The following is a 23733-nucleotide window of genomic DNA, read 5'->3' as shown; positions in this document are numbered from 1 at the left end:
GTCTCTCTCAAAAAAGATGAAAGCTTAAGAGAACTTATGCCGGTTTGTAGAGCGCTGTTGGAGCACTGTTTTAAACAAACTGATAATAATAAGATCAACTTGGACTCAGAAAACAAAGCTTCTGGTTCTGTCTCATTAAATTCCAGTAAACCGGAGACTGTGTGAGTATCGGAGAATGTTACAAGTGTTGTTGCAAATGCTGAAAGTATTGCTTTGAACTCTGTTGAACAAAATCTTTCTTCTCTCTCTCTGGGAAAAAATGAGACTCTTTTGGACTTTTCTTCGCGTTGTTCTGTTAATGTAAAAATATGTGACTCTTGTAAGGGGGATGGAACAAAGTGTGTAAAAGATGGAAATGAAAAAGTGACTGTACTTCCTAAAATTGTTTGTGCAGGGACACTGAAACCTGAATTGGATTCTGTTGGGCCTGGGGTGGAGGCTGAGGTGGCTGCTTCCACTCGGGAAATTGTGGTTCCGGGGAACTCTTTTTCACTTAAGCAAAAACATGGTTGTTCTGGTGTTTGTCAATCTATAGATACAGAGAAAGAAAAATTGGCTTTAAGGGTGGAGTCCTTTGAAAGGAAGAGATGGAAGAAACTGGCGACTGTGTTGTTGCTGAAATTCAAAAAGCTGGACTTGAAATCTCTGCAACGAAAATTCAACAAGTTTCACCTTAGAAGTACCTGGGATGGAAGATGATGGAAGACGATGGAAGACGACAATAATACCACAAAAATTCAGATCCAAACCAGAGTCAACAACCTACAAGAGTTACAACAACTTCTAGGAGAAATCAACTGGGTCAGACCGATGCTGGGAATCACCAATGATGAACTGAGTCCGCTCTTCCATTTGCTGAGAGGAAGTTGCGACATCACTTCGCCAAGAACTTTAACCCCTGAAGCTCGTGCTGCTCTCGACAAAGTCACAGAAGCTCTTCAAAAAAGACAAGCTCATCGCTGCGTTCCTGAAAATCCTTTCTTTCTTGCAATCTTAGGAGAGAAGATGCAGCTTTGTGGTCTCATTTTCCAGTGGGATGCCGCAGACCAAGATCCTTTGTTAATAATGGAATGGGTTTTTCCTCCCTACAGGTTTTCAAAGACCATTTGCTCAGTTTTAGAAATGATTGCATACATTATAATTAAGGCTAGAACCAGATTGTTAACTTTGGCAGGTCAAGAATGTTCAGTTATCTATTTGCCATTGAAAAATGATTATTGCAATTGGGCAATGCAAAATTCTGATGATTTACAATATGCATTCTTAGGTTTTCCAGGTGTTTGTTCCATACACTATCCAGCTCACAAACTACTGCAAGCAAAATTGAGTTTCAGAGAAAAACCTAAATTAAGTGAAGAACCTTTACATGCTGTGACTCTTCACTGATGGCTCTGGTAAAAGCCACAAGTCCGTTGTGACTTGGTTTAATCAAAAGACTGATGTTTGGGAATCTGATATTCAAACAATAGAGGGATCCCCTCAAATTGTTGAGCTTGCTGCAGTAGTTTGAGCTTTTCAGCTGTTTCCTCAGCCTTTTAATTTGGTCACAGATTCTGCTTATGTTGCTAATGTAGTCAGGAGAATAGAAGGTTCCATTTTAAAGGATGTTAGTAATGAAACTTACATCGTTGGCTTTCATGTCTTTTTATAACTTTGCAATATAGAACTAATCCATATTTTGTTTCTCACATTAGGGCGCATTCTTCACTTCCTGGATTTTTAGTGGAAGGAAATGCAAGAGCGGACAAGCTGACAGTGGTCATTTCTAACACATTGCCAAATATTTTTGAACAAGCAAAATTGAGTCATGCCTTTTTCCACCAAAATGCACAAGCACTCATGCGAATGTTCCAAATCACTAAAAGTCAAGCTAAAGCTATCATTCATACTTGCCCTGACTGTCAATTGGTACAACCTCCTGTTTCTACAGGAGCAATCAACCCCCGAGGCTTACAAAGCCTACAGTTGTGGCAAACAGGTGTTACTAAATAGCCTTCTTTTGGTAAATTTAAAAATATTCATGTTTCCATAGACACGTTCTCTGGTGCAGTTTTTGCTTCCCTTCACACAGGTGAAACTGGCAGCCATGCCTGTCATCATTTCCTGCAAGCTTTTGCTTCATTGGGTATACCCCAAGAAGTAAAAACTGACAATGGTCCCGCATACATATCTCAAAAATTGGCCACATTTTTAAATGAATGGGGTGTTCGACACATTTTTGGTATTCCCCACTCTCCCACAAGCCAAGCAATCATTGAAAGAACACATCAAACCTTAAAACGCATATTAGATCAACAGAGAGGGGGAACGGAAATCACCCCACAGATGAGACTGAGTAAGGCTTTGTATGGTTTTAATTTTCTAAATAGTTCAAGTACAGAACCAGATCCACCAATCTTTAGACACTTTTCAAATAGCACACAGGCAAAACTGAAAGAACATCCTCCTCTTCTAATTAGAAACCCTGACTCTGGACAGATGGAAGGCCCGTTTCAATTAATAACGTGGGGCAAAGGGTATGCTTCTATTTCCACAGGTGCTGGAAGAATTAAGTGGGTTCCTGCCAAAAACGTCAAACCGTATCGCACTTCAGAACCTGTTGTCGAGCCTAGAACTGAGGAAGCGAGTACGCAGACGTGGACCGAATGGAAGGATCCCGGGTCTCGCCTGACGCCTCTTGTGCCTGACGTTCTTTGTGCATCGGTGGAACCCATGAACTCTGATTTTGTGCCAATGTTATTTATGAGTATACGAATTGAATGCTGAATGTTTGTTTTGCAAAGCTAGTTTTTGGCTGAAAATTTAGGTTATTGTTTTTGTTTAGAAAGAATTCTGCCAAAACTTAGTTCTTGAAAGAGATGGGGCAGAATCAAATGGTATACTTGTTTTGCTTGATGTTAATTGTTTTTTGTCGTGCAGATTTGCCTGTGGATCAACCGAAAACGAATGTTTGGGTGACCTTAGCCAAGGCTGCCGGATCGGATACTATATGCCTGTCTAATTCGGAACCAGAAAAGCCTTTCTCAACCTGTTTGGTTGGTGTGCCAGTGAAAGAGTTTCCTTTGGTCAGAAAAGAATCCAATGGTAAACCAGGTGGAATTGACAATGGAAACAGTCCTTCCTTCAATTGGAACATTTGTTCCAACAAACTTCTCAGGGCAGCAAATGTTTCAAACAGTTGGGATGTGTTTCTGGAGACGGACCAATATCCACGGCAATTGCCAAAAGGGTATTGGATCATTTGCGGAGACAGAGGTTGGCAAGGCATTCCAGCCCACCTTGAAGGTGGCCCTTGTAGCATTGGTATGCTTACCATAATTGCCCCCACTGCCAAAGCAGTGATGAAAAAGAAACAAAGGAAAACAAGAGCTGTTCCTCATTATGATGAGAACTGTCAGAGTGATTTTATGCCTTGGAATGCCGCCAGAAGGCTTTCAGCAGGTATATTTCTACCCCAATTGGCTTCAGCTGTGGCATTGAGACAATTAGATCGAGTTGGATGTTGGCTGAGCAAACAAGCTAATGCCACATCCTCCGCAATCAGTGATATGTTGACCGATGTTGATAGTATTAGACATGCTACTCTTCAAAACAGAGCAGCCATTGATTTTCTCTTACTGGCACAAGGACATGGTTGTGAGGAATTTGAAGGATTGTGTTGTATGAATTTGTCTGATCATTCTGAATCCATTCACAAAAGCATTCAAAAATTAAAGGATCTGACAGCCCAAATTAAAGAAGATGGAGGTTCCTGGTTGGATGATTTGTTTCAAAATTGGAGTTTTGCACCTTGGTTAAGGCAACTTTGCAAGATAGGTCTTTACATATTAGGTGTTCTAATACTGATATTGATAGTGGCACCTTGTATACTCTGTTGTGTTCGGCGAATGATGAACAAAACAGTCCGAGAAGTTTTTGTCATTCAAGCAGGAGAACTAGGAAGTAGAAGCACAGAGAGTGTACGAAATCTCACGAAAGCAGTAGATGAGGGTATTGACATGAACGAAGGTTTTGAATTAAGGCCTTGGAATCGACCAGAGTTTTTTGAACGATGCCTTGTGACTGTTGCCAAACGTGATTCATTTCTCTCTTTCAGGGATTGGGTCTTCACAGCATTAAGTTGCTGTGCTGTAATATAGCAATGCTTCAGTTTAGTGAAAATAGGTCTTCAGCAGATAATAAGCAGAAATTTTGCAATAGAGCTATGAAACGCAAATAGCAAGCGACAAGAAAATGAAAGCTTCTGGGTCAAACAGAGAGGGGGAAATGTTGGAATCCATAAGGTTAGAGGATTTTTAAGAAATGGTTACAAAGAAGTATGTAGGCCTTAGACTGGAGTTTTGTTAGCATTGCAGAAAAGTTTCCCATGCAAGCAGAAAAAGTTTTCCATGCAAGCAGAAAAGTTTCCCAAGCAGTAGACGTGACAAATAACAATAGGCTTCTGTAGAATTGGCTTTAGGATGGCAACAAAGTTATTTAATGTATATCTTTAGAAGGTTAGCATGAATAGAACTCTGTTCTTTGTCTCTTATCAACTAGTCTTTGTTTTAGCTACGATTACCTATGTTTTAAAAGATTGGATAGAATGCTTGTCAAGATGTGTTTTCTGTGTCTGATTGGCTGAATTCTAGTCTGAGATGATTTTATGTATTGCTGTATGAGCCCTGTTGAAGGAGACATTTTTTGGTGTGGATCAGTGAGCTGTCATGTCTCCATTTTGTATTTTGAGACTGATGTGCTGGAAATAAAAGCAAAAATCTCTTCACTGGTCTGGTTACCATGTTATCCATATTTGGATATTTTGCCGCGACCTAGTGGGTTCCTTTTTTAAGGCGTGGGTTCCTGACACCATTGGACTTATACCTGTCCCGTACCCCGCATATTGGTGCCTCGTGTGAGAATGTAGAATAGAAGAAAAAGAAAAAAATTGTAGAAGTACCAGCTGCAGAGACCCAAGTGTCAACAAGGAGCACACTGTATCATCTCTCCCGCCGAAGCCAAGAAAATTGTAAGTAACTTATCTCGGGAGAGCGCTTGGGTGACGTTGAGAGGCAAAATAGCGAAAAAGAAAATTATTAAAAGAACACAAAAATGGGAACGAATTTATCAAAAGTTGAATGGGATGTTTTTCATCAATTAGAGACAATGTTACAAGAAAAAGGTCACTCTGAAATTTCAAAAACTGAGCTTAAAAACTTACTTATCTCGGTTAAAGCGAATACGCAAGATTTAAATCTGCAGTCTGCTTTTACTTTTCATTTTTGGGATCAGATAAACTGGAGAATCTATAATCTAGTCTCTCTCAAAAAAGATGAAAGCTTAAGAGAACTTATGCCGGTTTGTAGAGCGCTGTTGGAGCACTGTTTTAAACAAACGGATAATAATAAGATCAACTTGGACTCAGAAAACAAAGCTTCTGGTTCTGTCTCATGAAATTCCAGTAAACCGGAGACTGTGTGAGTATCGGAGAATGTTACAAGTGTTGTTGCCAATGCTGAAAGTATTGCTTTGAACTCTGTTGAACAAAATCTTTCTTCTCTCTCTCTGGGAAAAAATGAGACTCTTTTGGACTTTTCTTCGCGTTGTTCTGTTAATGTAAAAATATGTGACTCTTGTAAGCGGGATGGAACAAAGTGTGTAAAAGATGGAAATGAAAAAGTGACTGTACTTCCTAAAATTGTTTGTGCAGGGACACTGAAACCTGAATTGGATTCTGTTGGGCCTGGGGTGGAGGCTGAGGTGGCTGCTTCCACTTGGGAAATTGTGGTTCCGGGGAACTCTTTTTCACTTAAGCAAAAACATGGTTGTTCTGGTGTTTGTCAATCTATAGATACAGAGAAAGAAAAATTGGCTTTAAGGGTGGAGTCCTTTGAAAGGAAGAGATGGAAGAAACTCGCGACTGTGTTGTTGCTGAAATTCAAAAAGCTGGACTTGAAATCTCTGCAACGAAAATTCAACAAGTTTCACCTTAGAAGTACCTGGGATGGAAGATGATGGAAGACGATGGAAGACGACAAGAAGACCACAGAAAATTCAGATCCGAACCAGAGTCAACAACCTACAAGAGTTACAACAACTTCTAGGAGAAATCAACTGGGTCAGACCGATGCTGGGAATCACCAATGATGAACTGAGTCCGCTCTTCCATTTGCTGAGAGGAAGTTGCGACATCACTTCGCCAAGAACTTTAACCCCTGAAGCTCGTGCTGCTCTCGACAAAGTCACAGAAGCTCTTCAAAAAAGACAAGCTCATCGCTGCGTTCCTGAAAATCCTTTCTTTCTTGCAATCTTAGGAGAGAAGATGCAGCTTTGTGGTCTCATTTTCCAGTGGGATGCCACAGAACAAGATCCTTTGTTAATAATGGAATGGGTTTTTCCTCCCTACAGGTTTTCAAAGACCATTTGCTCAGTTTTAGAAATGATTGCATACATTATAATTAAGGCTAGAACCAGATTGTTAACTTTGGCAGGTCAAGAATGTTCAGTTATCTATTTGCCATTGAAAAATGATTATTGCAATTGGGCAATGCAAAATTCTGATGATTTACAATATGCATTCTTAGGTTTTCCAGGTGTTTGTTCCATACACTATCCAGCTCACAAACTACTGCAAGCAAAATTGAGTTTCAGAGAAAAACCTAAATTAAGTGAAGAACCTTTACATGCTGTGACTCTCTTCACTGATGGCTCTGGTAAAAGCCACAAGTCCGTTGTGACTTGGTTTAATCAAAAGACTGATGTTTGGGAATCTGATATTCAAACAGTAGAGGGATCCCCTCAAATTGTTGAGCTTGCTGCAGTAGTTTGAGCTTTTCAGCTGTTTCCTCAGCCTTTTAATTTGGTCACAGATTCTGCTTATGTTGCTAATGTAGTCAGGAGAATAGAAGGTTCCATTTTAAAGGATGTTAGTAATGAAACTTACATCATTGGCTTTCATGTCTTTTTATAACTTTGCAATATAGAACTAATCCATATTTTGTTTCTCACATTAGGGCGCATTCTTCACTTCCTGGATTTTTAGTGGAAGGAAATGCAAGTGCGGACAAGCTGACAGTGGTCATTTCTAACACATTGCCAAATATTTTTGAACAAGCAAAATTGAGTCATGCCTTTTTCCACCAAAATGCACAAGCACTCATGCGAATGTTCCAAATCACTAAAAGTCAAGCTAAAGCTATCATTCATACTTGCCCTGACTGTCAATTGGTACAACCTCCTGTTTCTACAGGAGCAATCAACCCCCGAGGCTTACAAAGCCTACAGTTGTGGCAAACAGGTGTTACTAAATAGCCTTCTTTTGGTAAATTTAAAAATATTCATGTTTCCATAGACACGTTCTCTGGTGCAGTTTTTGCTTCCCTTCACACAGGTGAAACTGGCAGCCATGCCTGTCATCATTTCCTGCAAGCTTTTGCTTCATTGGGTATACCCCAAGAAGTAAAAACTGACAATGGTCCCGCATACATATCTCAAAAATTGGCCACATTTTTAAATGAATGGGGTGTTCGACACATTTTTGGTATTCCCCACTCTCCCACAAGCCAAGCAATCATTGAAAGAACACATCAAACCTTAAAACGCATATTAGATCAACAGAGAGGGGGAACGGAAATCACCCCACAGATGAGACTGAGTAAGGCTTTGTATGGTTTTAATTTTCTAAATAGTTCAAGTACAGAACCAGATCCACCAATCTTTAGACACTTTTCAAATAGCACACAGGCAAAACTGAAAGAACATCCTCCTCTTCTAATTAGAAACCCTGACTCTGGACAGATGGAAGGCCCGTTTCAATTAATAACGTGGGGCAAAGGGTATGCTTCTATTTCCACAGGTGCTGGAAGAATTAAGTGGGTTCCTGCCAAAAACGTCAAACCGTATCGCACTTCAGAACCTGTTGTCGAGCCTAGAACTGAGGAAGCGAGTACGCAGACGTGGACCGAATGGAAGGATCCCGGGTCTCGCCTGACGCCTCTTGTGCCTGACGTTCTTTGTGCATCGGTGGAACCCATGAACTCTGATTTTGTGCCAATGTTATTTATGAGTATACGAATTGAATGCTGAATGTTTGTTTTGCAAAGCTAGTTTTTGGCTGAAAATTTAGGTTATTGTTTTTGTTTAGAAAGAATTCTGCCAAAACTTAGTTCTTGAAAGAGATGGGGCAGAATCAAATGGTATACTTGTTTTGCTTGATGTTAATTGTTTTTTGTCGTACAGATTTGCCTGTGGATCAACCGAAAACGAGTGTTTGGGTGACCTTAGCCAAGGCTGCCGGATCGGATACTATATGTCTGTCTAATTCGGAACCAGAAAAGCCTTTCTCAACCTGTTTGGTTGGTGTGCCAGTGAAAGAGTTTCCTTTGGTCAGAAAAGAATCCAATGGTAAACCAGGTGGAATTGACAATGGAAACAGTCCTTCCTTCAATTGGAACATTTGTTCCAACAAACTTCTCAGGGCAGCAAATGTTTCAAACAGTTGGGATGTGTTTCTGGAGACAGACCAATATCCACGGCAATTGCCAAAAGGGTATTGGATCATTTGCGGAGACAGAGGTTGGCAAGGCATTCCAGCCCACCTTGAAGGTGGCCCTTATAGCATTGGTATGCTTACCATAATTGCCCCAACTGCCAAAGCAGTGATGAAAAAGAAACAAAGGAAAACAAGAGCTGTTCCTCATTATGATGAGAACTGTCAGAGTGATTTTATGCCTTGGAATGCCGCCAGAAGGCTTTCAGCAGGTATATTTCTACCCCAATTGGCTTCAGCTGTGGCATTGAGACAATTAGATCGAGTTGGATGTTGGCTGAGCAAACAAGCTAATGCCACATCCTCCGCAATCAGTGATATGTTGACCGATGTTGATAGTATTAGACATGCTACTCTTCAAAACAGAGCAGCCATTGATTTTCTCTTACTGGCACAAGGACATGGTTGTGAGGAATTTGAAGGATTGTGTTGTATGAATTTGTCTGATCATTCTGAATCCATTCACAAAAGCATTCAAAAATTAAAGGATCTGACAGCCCAAATTAAAGAAGATGGAGGTTCCTGGTTGGATGATTTGTTTCAAAATTGGAGTTTTGCACCTTGGCTAAGGCAACTTTGCAAGATAGGTCTTTACATATTAGGTGTTCTAATACTGATATTGATAGTGGCACCTTGTATACTCTGTTGTCTTCGGCGAATGATGAACAAAACAGTCCGAGAAGTTTTTGTCATTCAAGCAGGAGAACTAGGAAGTAGAAGCACAGAGAGTGTACGAAATCTCACGAAAGCAGTAGATGAGGGTATTGACATGAACGAAGGTTTTGAATTAAGGCCTTGGAATCGACCAGAGTTTTTTGAACGATGCCTTGTGACTGTTGCCAAACGTGATTCATATCTCTCTTTCAGGGATTGGGTCTTCACAGCATTAAGTTGCTGTGCCGTAATATAGCAATGCTTCAGTTTAGTGAAAATAGGTCTTCAGCAGATAATAAGCAGAAATTTTGCAATAGAGCTATGAAACGCAAATAGCAAGCGACAAGAAAATGAAAGCTTCTGGGTCAAACAGAGAGGGGGAAATGTTGGAATCCATAAGGTTAGAGGATTTTTAAGAAATGGTTACAAAGAAGTATGTAGGCCTTAGACTGGAGTTTTGTTAGCATTGCAGAAAAGTTTCCCATGCAAGCAGAAAAAGTTTTCCATGCAAGCAGAAAAGTTTCCCAAGCAGTAGACGTGACAAATAACAATAGGCTTCTGTAGAATTGGCTTTAGGATGGCAACCAAGTTAATTTAATGTATATCTTTAGAAGGTTAGCATGAATAGAACTCTGTTCTTTGTCTCTTATCAACTAGTCTTTGTTTTAGCTACGATTACCTATGTTTTATAAGATTGGATAGAATGCTTGTCAAGATGTGTTTTCTGTGTCTGATTGGCTGAATTCTAGTCTGAGATGATTTTATGTATTGCTGTATGAGCCCTGTTGAAGGAGACATTTTTTGGTGTGGATCAGTGAGCTGTCATGTCTCCATTTTGTATTTTGAGACTGATGTGCTGGAAATAAAAGCAAAAATCTCTTCACTGGTCTGGTTACCATGTTATCCATATTTGGATATTTTGCCGCGGCCTAGTGGGTTCCTTTTTTAAGGCGTGGGTTCCTGACACTATTGGACTTATACCTGTCCCGTCCCCCGCATATTGGTGCCTCGTGTGAGGACGTAGAATAGAAGAAAAACAAAGAAAAATCGTGGAAGTACCAGCTGCGGAGACCCAAGTGTTAACAAGGAGCACACTGTATCATCTCTCCCGCCGAAGCCAAGAAAATTGTAAGTAACTTATCTCGGGAGAGCGCTTGGGTGACGTTGGGAGGCAAAATAGCGAAAAAGAAAATTATTAAAAGAACACAAAAATGGGAACGAATTTATCAAAAGTTGAATGGGATGTTTTTCATCAATTAGAGACAATGTTACAAGAAAAAGGTCACTCTGAAATTTCAAAAACTGAGCTTAAAAACTTACTTATCTGGGTTAAAGCGAATACGCAAGATTTAAATCTGCAGTCTGCTTTTACTTTTCATTTTTGGGATCAGATAAACTGGAGAATCTATAAACTAGTCTCTCTCAAAAAAGATGAAAGCTTAAGAGAACTTATGCCGGTTTGTAGAGCGCTGTTGGAGCACTGTTTTAAACAAACTGATAATAATAAGATCAACTTGGACTCAGAAAACAAAGCTTCTGGTTCTGTCTCATTAAATTCCAGTAAACCGGAGACTGTGTGAGTATCGGAGAATGTTACAAGTGTTGTTGCAAATGCTGAAAGTATTGCTTTGAACTCTGTTGAACAAAATCTTTCTTCTCTCTCTCTGGGAAAAAATGAGACTCTTTTGGACTTTTCTTCGCGTTGTTCTGTTAATGTAAAAATATGTGACTCTTGTAAGCGGGATGGAACAAAGTGTGTAAAAGATGGAAATGAAAAAGTGACTGTACTTCCTAAAATTGTTTGTGCAGGGACACTGAAACCTGAATTGGATTCTGTTGGGCCTGGGGTGGAGGCTGAGGTGGCTTCTTCCACTCGGGAAATTGTGGTTCCGGGGAACTCTTTTTCAGTTATGCAAAAACATGGTTGTTCTGGTGTTTGTCAATCTATAGATACAGAGAAAGAAAAATTGGCTTTAAGGGTGGAGTCCTTTGAAAGGAAGAGATGGAAGAAACTCGCGACTGTGTTGCTGCTGAAATTCAAAAAGCTGGACTTGAAATCTCTGCAATGAAAATTCAACAAGTTTCACCTTAGAAGTACCTGGGATGGAAGATGATGGAAGACGATGGAAGACGACAATAATACCACAGAAAATTCAGATCCAAACCAGAGTCAACAACCTACAAGAGTTACAACAACTTCTAGGAGAAATCAACTGGGTCAGACCGATGCTGGGAATCACCAATGATGAACTGAGTCCGCTCTTCCATTTGCTGAGAGGAAGTTGCGACATCACTTCGCCAAGAACTTTAACCCCTGAAGCTCGTGCTGCTCTCGACAAAGTCACAGAAGCTCTTCAAAAAAGACAAGCTCATCGCTGCGTTCCTGAAAATCCTTTCTTTCTTGCAATCTTAGGAGAGAAGATGCAGCTTTGTGGTCTCATTTTCCAGTGGGATGCCACAGAACAAGATCCTTTGTTAATAATGGAATGGGTTTTTCCTCCCTACAGGTTTTCAAAGACCATTTGCTCAGTTTTAGAAATGATTGCATACATTATAATTAAGGCTAGAACCAGATTGTTAACTTTGGCAGGTCAAGAATGTTCAGTTATCTATTTGCCATTGAAAAATGATTATTTCAATTGGGCAATGCAAAATTCTGATGATTTACAATATGCATTCTTAGGTTTTCCAGGTGTTTGTTCCATACACTATCCAGCTCACAAACTACTGCAAGCAAAATTGAGTTTCAGAGAAAAACCTAAATTAAGTGAAGAACCTTTACATGCTGTGACTCTCTTCACTGATGGCTCTGGTAAAAGCCACAAGTCCGTTGTGACTTGGTTTAATCAAAAGACTGATGTTTGGGAATCTGATATTCAAACAGTAGAGGGATCCCCTCAAATTGTTGAGCTTGCTGCAGTAGTTTGAGCTTTTCAGCTGTTTCCTCAGCCTTTTAATTTGGTCACAGATTCTGCTTATGTTGCTAATGTAGTCAGGAGAATAGAAGGTTCCATTTTAAAGGATGTTAGTAATGAAACTTTACATCGTTGGCTTTCATGTCTTTTTATAACTTTGCAATATAGAACTAATCCATATTTTGTTTCTCACATTAGGGCGCATTCTTCACTTCCTGGATTTTTAGTGGAAGGAAATGCAAGAGCGGACAAGCTGACAATGGTCATTTCTAACACATTGCCAAATATTTTTGAACAAGCAAAATTGAGTCATGCCTTTTTCCACCAAAATGCACAAGCACTCATGCGAATGTTCCAAATCACTAAAAGTCAAGCTAAAGCTATCATTCATACTTGCCCTGACTGTCAATTGGTACAACCTCCTGTTTCTACAGGAGCAATCAACCCCCGAGGCTTACAAAGCCTACAGTTGTGGCAAACAGGTGTTACTAAATAGCCTTCTTTTGGTAAATTTAAAAATATTCATGTTTCCATAGACACGTTCTCTGGTGCAGTTTTTGCTTCCCTTCACACAGGTGAAACTGGCAGCCATGCCTGTCATCATTTCCTGCAAGCTTTTGCTTCATTGGGTAGACCCCAAGAAGTAAAAACTGACAATGGTCCCGCATACATATCTCAAAAATTGGCCACATTTTTAAATGAATGGGGTGTTCGACACATTTTTGGTATTCCCCACTCTCCCACAAGCCAAGCAATCATTGAAAGAACACATCAAACCTTAAAACGCATATTAGATCAACAGAGAGGGGGAACGGAAATCACCCCACAGATGAGACTGAGTAAGGCTTTGTATGGTTTTAATTTTCTAAATAGTTCAAGTACAGAACCAGATCCACCAATCTTTAGACACTTTTCAAATAGCACACAGGCAAAACTGAAAGAACATCCTCCTCTTCTAATTAGAAACCCTGACTCTGGACAGATGGAAGGCCCGTTTCAATTAATAACGTGGGGCAAAGGGTATGCTTCTATTTCCACAGGTGCTGGAAGAATTAAGTGGGTTCCTGCCAAAAACGTCAAACCGTATCGCACTTCAGAACCTGTTGTCGAGCCTAGAACTGAGGAAGCGAGTACGCAGACGTGGACCGAATGGAAGGATCCCGGGTCTCGCCTGACGCCTCTTGTGCCTGACGTTCTTTGTGCATCGGTGGAACCCATGAACTCTGATTTTGTGCCAATGTTATTTATGAGTATACGAATTGAATGCTGAATGTTTGTTTTGCAAAGCTAGTTTTTGGCTGAAAATTTAGGTTATTGTTTTTGTTTAGAAAGAATTCTGCCAAAACTTAGTTCTTGAAAGAGATGGGGCAGAATCAAATGGTATACTTGTTTTGCTTGATGTTAATTGTTTTTTGTCGTACAGATTTGCCTGTGGATCAACCGAAAACGAGTGTTTGGGTGACCTTAGCCAAGGCTGCCGGATCGGATACTATATGCCTGTCTAATTCGGAACCAGAAAAGCCTTTCTCAACCTGTTTGGTTGGTGTGCCAGTGAAAGAGTTTCCTTTGGTCAGAAAAGAATCCAATGGTAAACCAGGTGGAATTGACAATGGAAACAGTCCTTCCTTCAATTGGAACATTTGTTTGAAAAAACTTCTCAGGGCAGCAAATGTTTCAAACAGTTGGGATGTGTTTCTGGAGACGGACCAATATCCACGGCAATTGCCAGAAGGGTATTGGATCATTTGCGGAGACAGAGGTTGGCAAGGCATTCCAGCCCACCTTGAAGGTGGCCCTTGTAGCATTGGTATGCTTACCATAATTGCCCCCACTGCCAAAGCAGTGATGAAAAAGAAACAAAGGAAAACAAGAGCTGTTCCTCATTATGATGAGAACTGTCAGAGTGATTTTATGCCTTGGAATGCCGCCAGAAGGCTTTCAGCAGGTATATTTCTACCCCAATTGGCTTCAGCTGTGGCATTGAGACAATTAGATCGAGTTGGATGTTGGCTGAGCAAACAAGCTAATGCCACATCCTCCGCAATCAGTGATATGTTGACCGATGTTGATAGTATTAGACATGCTACTCTTCAAAACAGAGCAGCCATTGATTTTCTTTTACTGGCACAAGGACATGGTTGTGAGGAATTTGAAGGATTGTGTTGTATGAATTTGTCTGATCATCCTGAATCCATTCACAAAAGCATTCAAAAATTAAAGGATCTGACAGCCCAAATTAAAGAAGATGGAGGTTCCTGGTTGGATGATTTGTTTCAAAATTGGAGTTTTGCACCTTGGCTAAGGCAACTTTGCAAGATAGGTCTTTACATATTAGGTGTTCTAATACTGATATTGATAGTGGCACCTTGTATACTCTGTTGTCTTCGGCAAATGATGAACAAAACAGCCCGAGAAGTTTTTGTCATTCAAGCAGGAGAACTAGGAAGTAGAAGCACAGAGAGTGTACGAAATCTCACGAAAGCAGTAGATGAGGGTATTGACATGAACGAAGGTTTTGAATTAAGGCCTTGGAATCGACCAGAGTTTTTTGAACGATGCCTTGTGACTGTTGCCAAACGTGATTCATATCTCTCTTTCAGGGATTGGGTCTTCACAGCATTAAGTTGCTGTGCCGTAATATAGCAATGCTTCAGTTTAGTGAAAATAGGTCTTCAGCAGATAATAAGCAGAAATTTTGCAATAGAGCTATGAAACGCAAATAGCAAGCGACAAGAAAATGAAAGCTTCTGGGTCAAACAGAGAGGGGGAAATGTTGGAATCCATAAGGTTAGAGGATTTTTAAGAAATGGTTACAAAGAAGTATGTAGGCCTTAGACTGGAGTTTTGTTAGCATTGCAGAAAAGTTTCCCATGCAAGCAGAAAAAGTTTTCCATGCAAGCAGAAAAGTTTCCCAAGCAGTAGACGTGACAAATAACAATAGGCTTCTGTAGAATTGGCTTTAGGATGGCAACAAGGTTATTTAATGTATATCTTTAGAAGGTTAGCATGAATAGAACTCTGTTCTTTGTCTCTTATCAACTAGTCTTTGTTTTAGCTACGATTACCTATGTTTTATAAGATTGGATAGAATGCTTGTCAAGATGTGTTTTCTGTGTCTGATTGGCTGAATTCTAGTCTGAGATGATTTTATGTATTGCTGTATGAGCCCTGTTGAAGGAGACATTTTTTGGTGTGGATCAGTGAGCTGTCATGTTTCCATTTTGTATTTTGAGACTGATGTGCTGGAAATAAAAGCAAAAATCTCTTCACTGGTCTGGTTACCATGTTATCCATATTTGGATATTTTGCCGCGACCTAGTGGGTTCCTTTTTTAAGGCGTGGGCTCCTGACACCATTGGACTTATACCTGCCCCGTCCCCCGCATATTGGTGCCTCGTGTGAGGACGTAGAATAGAAGAAAAACAAAGAAAAATCGTGGAAGTACCAGCTGCGGAGACCCAAGTGTTAACAAGGAGCACACTGTATCATCTCTCCCGCCGAAGCCAAGAAAATTGTAAGTAACTTATCTCGGGAGAGCGCTTGGGTGACGTTGGGAGACAAAATAGCGAAAAAGAAAATTATTAAAAGAACACAAAAATGGGAACGAATTTATCAAAAGTTGAATGGGATGTTTTTCATCAATTAGAGACAATGTTACAAGAAAAAGGTCACTCTGAAATTTCAAAAACTGAGCTTAAAAACTTACTTATCTGGGTTAAAGCGAATACGCAAGATTTAAATCTGCAGTCTGCTTTTACTTTTCATTTTTGGGATCAGATAAACTGGAGAATCTATAAACTAGTCTCTCTCAAAAAAGATGAAAGCTTAAGAGAACTTATGCCGGTTTGTAGAGCGCTGTTGGAGCACTGTTTTAAACAAACTGATAATAATAAGATCAACTTGGACTCAGAAAACAAAGCTTCTGGTTCTGTCTCATTAAATTCCAGTAAACCGGAGACTGTGTGAGTATCGGAGAATGTTACAAGTGTTGTTGCAAATGCTGAAAGTATTGCTTTGAACTCTGTTGAACAAAATCTTTCTCCTCTCTCTCTGGGAAAAAATGAGACTCTTTTGGACTTTTCTTCGCGTTGTTCTGTTAATGTAAAAATATGTGACTCTTGTAAGGGGGATGGAACAAAGTGTGTAAAAGATGGAAATGAAAAAGTGACTGTACTTCCTAAAATTGTTTGTGCAGGGACACTGAAACCTGAATTGGATTCTGTTGGGCCTGGGGTGGAGGCTGAGGTGGCTGCTTCCACTCGGGAAATTGTGGTTCCGGGGAACTCGTTTTCACTTAAGCAAAAACATGGTTGTTCTGGTGTTTGTCAATCTATAGATACAGAGAAAGAAAAATTGGCTTTAAGGGTGGAGTCCTTTGAAAGGAAGAGATGGAAGAAACTCGCGACTGTGTTGTTGCTGAAATTCAAAAAGCTGGACTTGAAATCTCTGCAACGAAAATTCAACAAGTTTCACCTTAGAAGTACCTGGGATGGAAGATGATGGAAGACGATGGAAGACGACAATAATACCACAGAAAATTCAGATCCGAACCAGAGTCAACAACCTACAAGAGTTACAACAACTTCTAGGAGAAATCAACTGGGTCAGACCGATGGTGGGAATCACCAATGATGAACTGAGTCCGCTCTTCCATTTGCTGAGAGGAAGTTGCGACATCACTTCGCCAAGAACTTTAACCCCTGAAGCTCGTGCTGCTCTCGACAAAGTCACAGAAGCTCTTCAAAAAAGACAAGCTCATCGCTGCGTTCCTGAAAATCCTTTCTTTCTTGCAATCTTAGGAGAGAAGATGCAGCTTTGTGGTCTCATTTTCCAGTGGGATGCCACAGAACAAGATCCTTTGTTAATAATGGAATGGGTTTTTCCTCCCTACAGGTTTTCAAAGACCATTTGCTCAGTTTTAGAAATGATTGCATACATTATAATTAAGGCTAGAACCAGATTGTTATCTTTGGCAGGTCAAGAATGTTCAGTTATCTATTTGCCATTGAAAAATGATTATTTCAATTGGGCAATGCAAAATTCCGATGATTTACAATATGCATTCTTAGGTTTTCCAGATGTTTGTTCCATACACTCTCCAGCTCACAAACTACTGCAAGCAAAATTGAGTTTCAGAGAAAAACCTAAATTAAGTGAAGAACCTTTACATGCTGTGACTCTCTTCACTGATGGCTCTGGTAAAAGCCACAAGTCCGTTGTGACTTGGTTTAATCAAAAGACTGATGTTTGGGAATCTGATATTCAAACAGTAGAGGGATCCCCTCAAATTGTTGAGCTTGCTGCAGTAGTTTGAGCTTTTCAGCTGTTTCCTCAGCCTTTTAATTTGGTCACAGATTCTGCTTATGTTGCTAATGTAGTCAGGAGAATAGAAGGTTCCATTTTAAAGGATGTTAGTAATGAAACTTTACATCGTTGGCTTTCATGTCTTTTTATAACTTTGCAATATAGAACTAATCCATATTTTGTTTCTCACATTAGGGCGCATTCTTCACTTCCTGGATTTTTAGTGGAAGGAAATGCAAGAGCGGACAAGCTGACAATGGTCATTTCTAACACATTGCCAAATATTTTTGAACAAGCAAAATTGAGTCATGCCTTTTTCCACCAAAATGCACAAGCACTCATGCGAATGTTCCAAATCACTAAAAGTCAAGCTAAAGCTATCATTCATACTTGCCCTGACTGTCAATTGGTACAACCTCCTGTTTCTACAGGAGCAATCAACCCCCGAGGCTTACAAAGCCTACAGTTGTGGCAAACAGGTGTTACTAAATAGCCTTCTTTTGGTAAATTTAAAAATATTCATGTTTCCATAGACACGTTCTCTGGTGCAGTTTTTGCTTCCCTTCACACAGGTTAAACTGGCAGCCATGCCTGTCATCATTTCCTGCAAGCTTTTGCTTCATTGGGTATACCCCAAGAAGTAAAAACTGACAATGGTCCCGCATACATATCTCAAAAATTGGCCACATTTTTAAATGAATGGGGTGTTCGACACATTTTTGGTATTCCCCACTCTCCCACAAGCCAAGCAATCATTGAAAGAACACATCAAACCTTAAAACGCATATTAGATCAACAGAGAGGGGGAACGGAAATCACCCCACAGATGAGACTGAGTAAGGCTTTGTATGGTTTTAATTTTCTAAATAGTTCAAGTACAGAACCAGATCCACCAATCTTTAGACACTTTTCAAATAGCACACAGGCAAAACTGAAAGAACATCCTCCTCTTCTAATTAGAAACCCTGACTCTGGACAGATGGAAGGCCCGTTTCAATTAATAACGTGGGGCAAAGGGTATGCTTCTATTTCCACAGGTGCTGGAAGAATTAAGTGGGTTCCTGCCAAAAACGTCAAACCGTATCGCACTTCAGAACCTGTTGTCGAGCCTAGAACTGAGGAAGCGAGTACGCAGACGTGGACCGAATGGAAGGATCCCGGGTCTCGCCTGACGCCTCTTGTGCCTGACGTTCTTTGTGCATCGGTGGAACCCATGAACTCTGATTTTGTGCCAATGTTATTTATGAGTATACGAATTGAATGCTGAATGTTTGTTTAACGAAGCTAATTTTTGGCTGAAAATTTAGGTTATTGTTTTTGTTTAGAAAGAATTCTGCCAAAACTTAGTTCTTGAAAGAGATGGGGCAGAATCAAATGGTATACTTGTTTTGCATGATTTTAATTGTTTTTTGTCGTGCAGATTTGCCTGTGGATCAACCGAAAACGAATGTTTGGGTGACCTTAGCCAAGGCTGCCGGATCGGATACTATATGCCTGTCGAATTCGGAACCAGAAAAGCCTTTCTCAACCTGTTTGGTTGGTGTGCCAGTGAAAGAGTTTCCTTTGGTCAGAAAAGAATCCAATGGTAAACCAGGTGGAATTGACAATGGAAACAGTCCTTCCTTCAATTGGAACATTTGTTCGAAAAAACTTCTCAGGGCAGCAAATGTTTCAAACAGTTGGGATGTGTTTCTGGAGACGGACCAATATCCACGGCAATTGCCAAAAGGGTATTGGATCATTTGCGGAGACAGAGGTTGGCAAGGCATTCCAGCCCACCTTGAAGGTGGCCCTTGTAGCATTGGTATGCTTACCATAATTGCCCCCACTGCCAAAGCAGTGATGAAAAAGAAACAAAGGAAAACAAGAGCTGTTCCTCATTATGATGAGAACTGTCAGAGTGATTTTATGCCTTGGAATGCCGCCAGAAGGCTTTCAGCAGGTATATTTCTACCCCAATTGGCTTCAGCTGTGGCATTGAGACAATTAGATCGAGTTGGATGTTGGCTGAGCAAACAAGCTAATGCCACATCCTCCGCAATCAGTGATATGTTGACCGATGTTGATAGTATTAGACATGCTACTCTTCAAAACAGAGCAGTCATTGATTTTCTCTTACTGGCACAAGGACATGGTTGTGAGGAATTTGAAGGATTGTGTTGTATGAATTTGTCTGATCGTTCTGAATCCATTCACAAAAGCATTCAAAAATTAAAGGATCTGACAGCCCAAATTAAAGAAGATGGAGGTTCCTGGTTGGATGATTTGTTTCAAAATTGGAGTTTTGCACCTTGGCTAAGGCAACTTTGCAAGATAGGTCTTTACATATTAGGTGTTCTAATGCTGATATTGATAGTGGCACCTTGTATACTCTGTTGTCTTCGGCGAATGATGAACAAAACAGCTCGAGAAGTTTTTGTCATTCAAGCAGGAGAATTAGGAAGTAGAAGCACAGAGAGTGTACGAAATCTCACGAAAGCAGTAGATGAGGGTATTGACATGAACGAAGGTTTTGAATTAAGGCCTTGGAATCGACCAGAGTTTTTTGAACGATGCCTTGTGACTGTTGCCAAACGTGATTCATATCTCTCTTTCAGGGATTGGGTCTTCACAGCATTAAGCTGATGTGCCGTAATATAGCAATGCTTCAGTTTAGTGAAAATAGGTCTTCAGCAGATAATAAGCAGAAATTTTGCAATAGAGCTATGAAACGCAAATAGCAAGCGACAAGAAAATGAAAGCTTCTGGGTCAAACAGAGAGGGGGAAATGTTGGAATGCATAAGGTTAGAGGATTTTTAAGAAATGGTTACAAAGAAGTATGTAGGCCTTAGACTGGAGTTTTGTTAGCATTGCAGAAAAGTTTCCCATGCAAGCAGAAAAAGTTTTCCATGCAAGCAGATAAGTAAGATTTTAAGCTCAGTTTTTGAAATTTCAGAGTGACCTTTTTCTTGTAACATTGTCTCTAATTGATGAAAAACATCCCATTCAACTTTTGATAAATTCGTTCCCATTTTTGTGTTCTTTTAATAATTTTCTTTTTCGCTATTTTGCCTCCCAACGTCACCCAAGCGCTCTCCCGAGATAAGTTACTTACAATTTTCTTGGCTTCGGCGGGAGAGATGATACAGTGTGCTCCTTGTTAACACTTGGGTCTCCGCAGCTGGTACTTCCACGATTTTTCTTTGTTTTTCTTCTATTCTACGTCCTCACACGAGGCACCAATATGCGGGGGACGGGACAGGTATAAGTCCAATGGTGTCAGGAGCCCACGCCTTAAAAAAGGAACCCACTAGGTCGCGGCAAAATATCCAAATATGGATAACATGGTAACCAGACCAGTGAAGAGATTTTTGCTTTTATTTCCAGCACATCAGTCTCAAAATACAAAATGGAGACATGACAGCTCACTGATCCACACCAAAAAATGTCTCCTTCAACAGGGCTCATACAGCAATACATAAAATCATCTCAGACTAGAATTCAGCCAATCAGACACAGAAAACACATCTTGACAAGCATTCTATCCAATCTTATAAAACATAGGTAATCGTAGCTAAAACAAAGACTAGTTGATAAGAGACAAAGAACAGAGTTCTATTCATGCTAACCTTCTAAAGATATACATTAAATAACCTTGTTGCCATCCTAAAGCCTATTCTACAGAAGCCTATTGTTATTTGTCACGTCTACTGCTTGGGAAACTTTTCTGCTTGCATGGAAAACTTTTTCTGCTTGCATGGGAAACTTTTCTGCAATGCTAACAAAACTCCAGTCTAAGGCCTACATACTTCTTTGTAACCATTTCTTAAAAATCCTCTAACCTTATGGATTCCAACATTTCCCCCTCTCTGTTTGACCCAGAAGCTTTCATTTTCTTGTCGCTTGCTATTTGCGTTTCATAGCTCTATTGCAAAATTTCTGCTTATTATCTGCTGAAGACCTATTTTCACTAAACTGAAGCATTGCTATATTACGGCACAGCAACTTAATGCTGTGAAGACCCAATCCCTGAAAGAGAGATATGAATCACGTTTGGCAACAGTCACAAGGCATCGTTCAAAAAACTCTGGTCGATTCCAAGGCCTTAATTCAAAACCTTCGTTCATGTCAATACCCTCATCTACTGCTTTCGTGAGATTTCATACACTCTCTGTGCTTCTACTTCCTAGTTCTCCTGCTTGAATGACAAAAACTTCTCGGACTGTTTTGTTCATCATTCGCCGAAGACAACAGAGTATACAAGGTGCCACTATCAATATCAGTATTAGAACACCTAATATGTAAAGACCTATCTTGCAAAGCTGCCTTAGCCAAGGTGCAAAACTCCAATTTTGAAACAAATCATCCAACCAGGAACCTCCATCTTCTTTAATTTGGGCTGTCAGATCCTTTAATTTTTGAATGCTTTTGTGAATGGATTCAGAATGATCAGACAAATTCATACAACACAATCCTTCCAATTCCTCACAACCATGTCCTTGTGCCAGTAAAAGAAAATCAATGGCTGCTCTGTTTTGAAGAGTAGCATGTCTAATACTATCAACATCGGTCAACATATCACTGATTGCGGAGGATGTGGCATTAGCTTGTTTGCTCAGCCAACATCCAACTTGATCTAATTGTCTCAATGCCACAGCTGAAGCCAATTGGGGTAGAAATATACCTGCTGAAAGCCTTCTGGCGGCATTCCAAGGCATAAAATCACTCTGACAGTTCTCATCATAATGAGGAACAGCTCTTGTTTTCCTTTGTTTCTTTTTCATCACTGCTTTGGCAGTGGGGGCAATTATGGTAAGCATACCAATGCTACAAGGGCCACCTTCAAGGTGGGCTGGAATGCCTTGCCAACCTCTGTCTCCGCAAATGATCCAATACCCTTTTGGCAATTGCCGTGGATATTGGTCCGTCTCCAGAAACACATCCCAACTGTTTGAAACATTTGCTGCCCTGAGAAGTTTTTTCGAACAAATGTTCCAATTGAAGGAAGGACTGTTTCCATTGTCAATTCCACCTGGTTTACCATTGGATTCTTTTCTGACCAAAGGAAACTCTTTCACTGGCACACCAACCAAACAGGTTGAGAAAGGCTTTTCTGGTTCCGAATTCGACAGGCATATAGTATCCGATCCGGCAGCCTTGGCTAAGGTCACCCAAACATTCGTTTTCGGTTGATCCACAGGCAAATCTGCACGACAAAAAACAATTAACATCAAGCAAAACAAGTATACCATTTGATTCTGCCCCATCTCTTTCAAGAACTAAGTTTTGGCAGAATTCTTTCTAAACAAAAACAATAACCTAAATTTTCAGCCAAAAACTAGCTTTGTTAAACAAACATTCAGCATTCAATTCGTATACTCATAAATAACATTGGCACAAAATCAGAGTTCATGGGTTCCACCGATGCACAAAGAACGTCAGGCACAAGAGGCGTCAGGCGAGACCCGGGATCCTTCCATTCGGTCCACGTCTGCGTACTCGCTTCCTCAGTTCTAGGCTCGACAACAGGTTCTGAAGTGCGATACGGTTTGACGTTTTTGGCAGGAACCCACTTAATTCTTCCAGCACCTGTGGAAATAGAAGCATACCCTTTGCCCCACGTTATTAATTGAAACGGGCCTTCCATCTGTCCAGAGTCAGGGTTTCTAATTAGAAGAGGAGGATGTTCTTTCAGTTTTGCCTGTGTGCTATTTGAAAAGTGTCTAAAGATTGGTGGATCTGGTTCTGTACTTGAACTATTTAGAAAATTAAAACCATACAAAGCCTTACTCAGTCTCATCTGTGGGGTGATTTCCGTTCCCCCTCTCTGTTGATCTAATATGCGTTTTAAGGTTTGATGTGTTCTTTCAATGATTGCTTGGCTTGTGGGAGAGTGGGGAATACCAAAAATGTGTCGAACACCCCATTCATTTAAAAATGTGGCCAATTTTTGAGATATGTATGCGGGACCATTGTCAGTTTTTACTTCTTGGGGTCTACCCAATGAAGCAAAAGCTTGCAGGAAATGATGACAGGCATGGCTGCCAGTTTCACCTGTGTGAAGGGAAGCAAACCTGCACCAGAGAACGTGTCTATGGAAACATGAATATTTTTAAATTTACCAAAAGAAGGCTATTTAGTAACACCTGTTTGCCACAACTGTAGGCTTTGTAAGCCTCGGGGGTTGATTGCTCCTGTAGAAACAGGAGGTTGTACCAATTGACAGTCAGGGCAAGTATGAATGATAGCTTTAGCTTGACTTTTAGTGATTTGGAACATTCGCATGAGTGCTTGTGCATTTTGGTGGAAAAAGGCATGACTCAATTTTGCTTGTTCAAAAATATTTGGCAATG

The sequence above is a fragment of the Melospiza melodia genome, chromosome W, assembly GCF_035770615.1.
Source record: "Melospiza melodia melodia isolate bMelMel2 chromosome W, bMelMel2.pri, whole genome shotgun sequence".
Lineage (NCBI taxonomy): Eukaryota > Metazoa > Chordata > Aves > Passeriformes > Passerellidae > Melospiza > Melospiza melodia.
Note: the sequence above shows the minus strand (reverse complement) of the source record.